The sequence below is a fragment of the Heloderma suspectum genome, chromosome 4, assembly GCF_057233095.1.
Source record: "Heloderma suspectum isolate Gila_16-S chromosome 4, 16-S_ref, whole genome shotgun sequence".
Taxonomy (NCBI): domain Eukaryota; kingdom Metazoa; phylum Chordata; class Lepidosauria; order Squamata; family Helodermatidae; genus Heloderma; species Heloderma suspectum.
Genome location: NC_139461.1, coordinates 312,786,339 through 312,795,438, shown reverse-complemented (window position 1 = coordinate 312,795,438; position 9,100 = coordinate 312,786,339).

Genomic DNA, 9,100 nt, shown 5'->3' with positions numbered 1-9,100 from the left:
AGAAAGAAAAAACTAAATGCTTGAACGTGACTTTAAAGGGGGGGGGACGTGCCCAGAAGTCAATGTTTGCTTTTAAAAATCGGAATAAGAATGAGTTTTTAAAAATCTAAAAGAGAAGAGTTGACAGACAAAAACACCAAGGAAATAGAATGGAGAAGACAGAAGTGAGGGTTGACCTTAAACAACGAACACAGCCTTTTCCGGAGTCCAAAAGCAACATAAACAAACACAGGAATGATGGGGGGGGGAGCATAGCAGCAACGAGTGAGGAAAAGCCATGTTCATTTGAAAAAATAAGGAAAAGAGAGATGAATATATCTAATACAAATAACAAATGAGTTGGAGGTAGAAAGAAATAGCAGAAGGCGGCTGGAAGGGGTGCTGCAAAGTCACAATCCCACTGGGGAAGGATGAGCAAGGAGCAAGGGAACGATCCCACTACAACCAAGCTGTTTCCTTTTAATTTAAATATTGAGGAAAGCCTAATGGCAATCAAAACCAAAGAAATAGAAGGGACAACCCCAAGAAATGCACACACGTGTGCGCGCACACACACACACACACAATCATCTACCCATACACCAGCCCTCTCCCAAAGACACAGTTAGCGCAATAACCGAATGCAGCCTTTCACCAAAGTATATATACTCCCTTCCTCCACCACTCTGTCCGATTGGAGACTGCTGGCATCAGTTCTGGCCAAGAGTTCCTATTCACCAAAGCACACTCCCTCCTCCTCATGTGCTCACCTTCCCACTTCCCCTCACCCTCACTCCTCCCCCTCCCCCTCCACATGAGCTTTCAGAAGTTGATACATTTTGGAGACAGCCTCTCTGGACTGCTCAGGCATTAAGTAGACCTCCAAATATACAAGGCAGAGGAGGCGCTTCGGGGGGGGGGGGTACTTTGCCCCAGGGTGCCTCAGTACTGCTCTGACCTGCCTTGTATCATGAGGATTTTGCTCCAAATAAGCCCACTTCGCCTCACTATTCGGGCTTCGTGATGAGGCGGTACACAGCCCTACAATATATAGACCAGTGGGGCTGGATCCCCTACTCTGAGATTGGTATCTTAAACCTGTTCAATGCATGTGTTCAACATTTCTTGTTTGGGGGGATGTAAATCTCAGCATTGTATTCTGGAGCAGTTAAAGGCTCTGTTCAGATGCAACTGGGGGAACGGTGGTTAAGGGAACTGGGGGTGGTCTTAGGAAAACCATGATGTGCATGCCCATCGCACCACTGGAAACTGCATGGCACACCATGGTTTATTGACCCATCCCCATGGAGTAGTTAGTTCCCTGGACTCCCACCGCTGACATTGGTCATCCCAGCAGCCGTCACGCTGGAAAAACATGCACGCCAGCCACTCCATCCATCACTATGCAACGGTGACCATAGAGTCCAGCCATGATACTTACAGCATTGCCAGAAGTAGGGGATGCCCTGGGCCACCGTCTCTATGGTCGTGGCCTAGAAACCACCCAGAGCCTGTTTTAACCAGCAGAGAGCCCACCACATGTAATGGTGAGCCTTGCTGCAGGGGGGTGGTTACTCAGGGTAGTTTACAAACTATCGTTGCCGGGATTTCCTACCCCCTCATGACATGCTAAGCCACCATGGTTCACTTAACAATGCTAACCATGATGGCTTAGCATTATGTGTGAACATAGTCAAAGGTTAAAACAACTTTTTTTTTGTCATTTGTGTTTTTCCCTCTGGGTTTTTGAAAACTAATTTTAAACCAGAAACTAAAAAAAAAAACCATTCTAAGTCATCTTAATTTTAATTTAAGTGATTTTATTTGTATTGGTTGGGGTGTTTTTATATATTACTTCCTAATAAATGGATCATTTTATTTCAGATTTTCTTTTGTATATCTTATACCCTGGAGCAGCTTAGTAGGGTGTCAATATGGGCAAGAAAAAGTATTTTAGGTCTGCTGAAGAGATGGTGGATCCCGCTATGCCCACAATTAAACTAAACTAGAACATTTCTTCATTGATCTGAATAACTCCTCAAATGTTAAATCTTACATCATGCCCACACACAAATGGTATGAAATTCTTGTTGTTGTTGTTGTTGTTGTTCAGTCGTTCAGTCGTGTCCGACTCTTCGTGACCCCATGGACCATAGCACGCCAGGCCTTCCTGTCCTGCGCTCTCTCCCGGAGCGTGCTCAAGTTCATATTCATTGCATCCGTGATGCTATCTAGCCATCTCATCCTCTGCCGTCCCCTTCTCCTTTTGCCTTCAGTCTTTCCCAGCATCAGGGTCTTTTCCAGGGAGTTTTCTCTTCGCATTAGGTGGCCAAAATATTGGCGCTTCAGCTTCATTATCTGTCCTTCCAATGTACAAATTCTTGTACAAGATGTCAACCAAATTTCATTGGCTCCAACCAAAAAATAAATGTACCTACTTGTAAAGCCTTAGCATCAAAGAAGAAAAGGCAAGCGAGCCCATCTTTTGAACAGTATAACTTTATTTTACAAGCTGTAAGTCAAACTCACACAAAATCAGGTGCAGTTTTAACTAAATTAGATCTATTACTGTCTATGGTAACATCTTCAGAGATAAGGGAGGCAGGGGATAAACACGTTCATGCATGTGGTTCTGACACACTGAAGGCTTTTCTTCTGGTGGACGTCAATCTGGCCATTGAACACTAGTACTAGAACCTTAAACCTGACCCAATAGCAAATAAGGAGCCAGTGCAGTGCCTTCAGCAAAGGAGTTGCATGCTGAAAAGAGGCAGCTCCTGACAACAGCCAAGCTACTGGATTCTACACCAGCTCCAGCTTCTGGAACAACCTTAAGGGCAGCCCCACATAGAAGGCATTGCAGTAATCCAGTCCTGAGGTGATTAATGCTTGCACCACCATGGCCAAGCTGTCCCTGTCCAGGAGAGGCTGTAGCTGGCAAACCAACTGAAGCTGGTACTTTTACACTCAGAGCTGCAGCGGCCACTTGGGTCTCCATTGACAATGATGGATCTAGGAGTACCCCCCAGACTATGGACCTGATCTTTCAAGGGGAGTGCAACCCCATCCAGAACAGGCAATGCGCTTATCTCCCAGACCCAGGAACCACTCACCCACAGAGCTTCCATTTTGCCAGGATTCAGATTCAGTTTATTGACCCTCATCCAGCCCATTACTGAGTCGATTATGTGCTCGAGAGCATGCTCGGTCATCATCACTTTGAGTTTTATGCCATTTGCACCCTATCCAACATCCAGCCTGTTTCACTGACTGCAGTTCTCCAGTATACCAGGGAGCAGAACGGGCTCCACAGTGCCCGAGAGGGCACTCGGGTGCAATCAAGTCAATGGCCCTCGGCATCTCACTGTTCCATAGTGGAGACTAAGGTCCTGGCTGGATCACCAGCTCTCTCCACTGGAAAATCCCCAAGAGCATTCAGAAAAGCATTGGATTCCATCAGTCTCCTAGGGCGGATCATCCAAATGGGTCCCCCACCCTTGCAGGAGGGAAGTAGTACCGTGAGTTCAAATCTGGTCTGACCATGACAATGGGGTTATTTGGACCCCCCACCCCCCAATCTTTAGACTGCCCATCTCACAACTTGGAGCAAAAACTAAAGCAAGGGTAAATCAAGTCAAATCCCCAGTGGGGGAATTATTTGGTATTAATGGGATTATTTGGTATTGCTGCCTCCTCTGAGAAAGGCAGATAGCAGAAAATGGCAAAAAGGCAAAACAGAATGAGCATTTACCAGTACCACATGCACACAAAACTTAAAAGTAGGGATGTATGAAAGTTACTTACCGTTTCACGGATCTGCTTCGCGGTGGGCGGGGAGGCGCTCCATCCCTCCCCTCGGAGTCCTGCCCGGCCGGCTCCGCTCCGCAGGAATTCCGCAGAGCTTCCAGCCGGCTCTGCCAGCAGCCGGACATCCGGCCACTGGGTAGCAGGGATGCAAATGGCGGCTGCCGCAGCCGCCGCCATTTACATCCCTGTATTCAACCGTGATAGGCTACATAAAGACTTACGTAGCCTATCACGTCTGGGTTAAAAAAAAAAACAACACATACGCAAATGGCGGCGGCTACGGCGGCCGCCATTTGCGTTCCTTATTTTTCGCCGTCTTAGTCTACGTAAATATTTATGTAGGCTAGAACGGCGAATCAAAAAGGAACGCAAATAGCACCCACTACGCTATTTGCGTTCCCCTTTATTTTTGCCGTAATAGTCTACGTAAATATTTATGTAGACTAAGACGGCGAAAAATAAGGAACGCAAATGGCGGCCACCGTAGCCGCTGCCATTTGCATACGCGTTTTTTTTTTAACCCAGACTTGATAGGCTACGTAAGTCTTTACGTAGCCTATTACGTCTATGTAAAAAAAAAAAAGACCAGACTGCAAATGGTGGCGGTGGCAGCCAGTCGGAAGACCAGCCGCCACTGCCGCTGCCGCCGCCAAAGCCACCGCTGGAGCCGCTGCCGTCCGGAACATCCACCCCAGGTAAGTCTCGTCCCGGGGGGGATCCGCGGGTGGTGCAGGGGGGTGGCAGGCCATTCTGCCATGGATTTCGGGTGGCTGAATGCCAGTGCATTCGGCCTCACTGAAATCCATGGCGGAATTGTCCGCCATCCCTACTTAAAAGCGTCCACATCTTTCTTTAGCAAAGAAAGAAAACACCTTTATTCACAAGTGTTCTTGCACATGCAAATGCAGTCACAGCATAGAGTTGCAAAAGGAGTTTGTTCAGTCCATTTTATGTTTCTTACACGGGCGGGAACAAGAGAGCAAGCCTTGTGCTCCCACTAATGCAGAAAGGTTCATGGAAAGAGAGGGGGAAGGAAGGGGAGGAGCAGGAAGCCACAGTGTAGGCTACAGAGATCCTAAGGCTAGCTATGCCCAAATTCCCATGAACTAACTGCAACATTGCCCCCTTCCTGTTATGTGCAGATGAGGCTGCGATATTCCCAACAAAACTAAATTTGCCATCCTTACTTTCTGTACCTTTTCATGAGATCGAGCGACATTTTATCAACTGAAACAATTATGGGAGCTTCCATCTCCAAAAAATAATCCTGACATTTTCCTCCCCCAAGATATTAACAAGAACTAAGGTACTATGAAGCTGAAGCTGAAGCTCAAATGTTTTGGCCACCTAATGCGAAGAGAAAACTCCCTGGAAGAGACCCTGATGCTGGGAAAGACTGAAGGCAAAAGGAGAAGGGGACGCCAGAGGATGAGATGGCTAGATAGCATCACCGATGCAGTGAATATAGACTTGAGCACGCTCCGGGAGAGAGCGCAGGACAGGAAGGCCTGGCGTGCTCTGGTCCTTGGGGTCACGAAGAGTCGGACACGACTGAACGACGCAACAACAACAGAAAGGTACTATGTGAGGATAAAGGGGTAATTCCTTCATGGCACTTTATCAATAAAGAGATTAGAGCTCTTTTCCCAAGTTTAATATTGATATGTCTTATTGTAGGGAAAACTTTAGAGAGGCAGAAAAGGAACTGATTTAACTCCCTGGATTTGGGGCTGAGCTAAGCATAGCAGTAGGGGAAGCAAACAAGATATAATAGACCATTCCTCTGATAGGTTACTTTATCAAACCAGAACTGCATATAAATCCGTTCTTTCTTTCTAATGAAGTGGCACTAATTGGGTCTTATTCCAAACTTCCCAATGAAGAGTAGGACAATATTATTAAAAGGCTCTCCAGTTTGAAGGAAAGATGTCAAGAACTTTCTGGCAGCATTGGAAAGCATTGGCCTGCCCTGCAGCTGCCTGCAGGGCTGGCTGTACCAGATTTTGAGTGTCATGAAAGGGCAACAAATGTTTGGCTGTGCAATTTATTATTATTGAATTTGTACTGCGCAGGAGAGGGAGAGGCATGGGTGGGGTTTTCTGCCTCAGGTACCAAAATAGCATAACTAGTCTTAGGTACTATCTGTGCCCCTTACCATGAGGCTGGGGACACCATTTACTGCCCACATCAGGCAGCAAAATGTCTCGGGCCAGCCCTGGCCACCCACCATCTTCGTTTCCTCTGAGCCCCACATGTGGCCCAAAGGCATTCATGGAAAAGGGAGAGGGCAGCAGCTGGAGGCCCTCACTCTGCCTTGAAGTGTTCCCAGCTGCTGCCAAGAAAATTTGTCAATTAAAAAAAGGTGGGATGGGCGGGGCACCTCAGCAGGCACCCAGATTTGGATTAGGCTCACATTAACTCCTTAAACATGAGGTCATGCTGAGATCAGGTCCCATTGTACCGCCAAAGGTGTCATCAGGTCCTGGATTTGTCTTATTGACTATTTGAAATTGTTTTAGACATATGATGTCTGTGTGTGTGTGCTGTCTGTTTATATGTTGGTCTGTTTTTACATTTTGTATAATGTATTTTTAATGGGTTTTAATCTTTATAAACTATCCAGGCAGCCTCAGCTATTGGGTGGCATAGGAATGTAACAAATGAAATGAAATCAAGAACGTGAAGATCCTGGAAGGCTCCCCTCCCCAAAGCTTCCATAAACCCTCCAGCACCTCCCCCACCCAAATTTAACACTGATGAAACTTTAAGTAAGGCAAGAAAACACTGCTGGAGTGGGGGTAGGGAGAAGACACTGTACAAAAATAAAGCTTTGCTAAACCAACAATGGGGAACCTGTGAATTTTCAGACATTGGACTACAACTCCCATCATCCCTGATCATTGGCCATGTTGATGGGCCTGATGGGAGCTGGAGTCCAACAACATCAAGGACGCAGACTCCACACCCCTGATCCGCACAATTTTTTGTTTGGGAACATTCCCAAAAGTTAGTCAGACATGATCAGAGACCACGTTTCTTTTTCCCAGGGCTTGGAAGCATCCAAGCTTCCTGGCCCTGGAGCCTTTAAAAAGTTACCCTTTGGAGGTACATTTTGCAAGGGTAATGCTGCCTTGCCTTAGAGTTAATTAGTCACATTCCAGTTAGACCAGAGGTAGTTACAAAATTATTCACACCTGGGTGTTTCCAGGGCCCCATCCACATGGATATGCTTCACGATCCATTTCCGGTTTAATCCGGAGTTTCATCAATTTGGGTTTGCTTCTCCAGCGGCACATGGTAGCCAGTAAAGCAGTGTATACCCTTTTTCAAAAAACCACTTGTACTGGGCAAAGGGCACCTGAAGCTGCATTAGTTTGGGGTTGGGTGGGCGAGTAGAACAACATCATGAATTGCATAGGTGCAGGGCAGCAAATGAGCGGAGGCTTGGTCTCTGCCCCATTGTCCTTTCCCTGCTCAGTCAAGTGCAATGGATGTGCATGACTTCCGAGTAGGCACATTTAGTTAACACCTCCCCTCATGTGTTCCCTCTCTCAGGGGAAGTCGGGGTGAATTACAGTACTTGAATTAGATTGCTGTGGATGTGTGGACAGACAGGCTCCCTACCCTCCCACCCACCCAGCTGCCCTGCTCTCCGCACTCCTGTGCTTTGTTATGTCAATAGAAGACAACAAATTGCTTCCACCCCTGTTCTCCTTTCCATGACCAGTCAAGTGAAATGGCGAGAATGAAGGGGGGGGGATTGGGGAAGACCTCGCACATACGCACCTTCGAACCATCAGGTCAAAATCAATAAAACTCTGAGTACGTGCGCATCTCCATTTTTTAGCCCTCTGCGCCCCGCCCATGCAGCTTTGAATCAACAGCCCCCCCCCCCCGCATGCAATGGAGGAGTCACTTCTAAGCGGACATGCAAATATCCTCCCTCCCACCCCTCTTTCTCCTTACAGCAGCAGCAGTCCCTCAAATGCGCAACAATGCTCCTCCAGAAAAGTGACATTCTGAATGACTGAGTGCTAATTAGCAGTGCTAATAATAATAATACTAATGGTCCTGCTAGGATTAGGGGTCCTTTGGGGGCCATCAGCTCTTAAAATCAATAAAGCTCTGCTTCCCTGAGAATCAGGAAGGGGAGAGGGGACAGGCATTGCAGGAATGAGTGTAAAATCATGCTGCATGGAGATTTTATACACACGCACACACGCACACACACACACACACACACACACGAAACCCAAAAGCAACCTGCTGAGTTTCTCAGAAGTAAGCCTCATTGAAAAAAAAACCTGTGATTTACTTCTGAGTAGACATGATTATCCATGCCAGCTTGTTGTTCCTTCAGGCAAAGAAATTAAAAGGAAGGAGAGAACCAGCCCCATTCATAGGTGTGCAGATACAGAGTTACATACCTACAACTCCCTGCCCTGCCCCAATAGGGAGAAACAGAAGGTTAACTCCTTCCATTCCTTCCCTCTCCCACTTTTTGAGGCTTGCTCTCCACCACTCTTACTCCACCACTAGGGATGTACAAAAGTCACTTACCTTTCCACGGATTATGTTGATGGTGGGGGGGGAGGCATTCCGTCCCTCCCACCGGAATCCTCGATGGGGGGGGAGGCGATCCGTTCCTCCCCCCCGGAATCCTCCATGACCGGCTATGCTCCTCGGCAGCTCCGCGGAGCAGCCAGCCCAGGCCCAGGCCAGAGCCGCGGATTTCCGGCTGCGGAGGGCTCTGGGTAAAAAAAAACACGCGTACGCAAATGGCGGCCAGTACAGCCGCCGCCATTTGCGTTCCTTATTTTTGGCCGTCTTAGTCTACGTAAATATTTACGTAGACTATGACGACGAAAATAAAGGGGAACGCAAATAGCGTAGCGGGCGCTATTTGCGTCCCTTTTTGATTTGCCGTTTTAGCCTACGTAAATATTTACATAGACTAAAACGGCGAATCAAAAAGGGACGCAAATAGCGCCTGCTACGCTATTTGCGTTCCCCTTTATTTTTGCCGTCATAGTCTACGTAAATATTTACGTAGACTAAGATGGCCAAAAATAAGGAACGCAAATGGCAGCAGCCGTAGCTGCCACCATTTGCGTACGTGTTTTCTTTTTTTTACCCAGCCATGATAGGCTACATAAATCTTTACGTAGCCTATCATGTCTTGTAAAAACAAAAACAAAAAAACCCGACAAGACTGCAAATGGCGGTGGCGGCAGCCGGTCAGAAGACCAGCCGCCGCTGCCGCCGCCGAAGCCGCCGCCGCCCGGAACATCCACCCCAGGTAAGTCTCATCCAG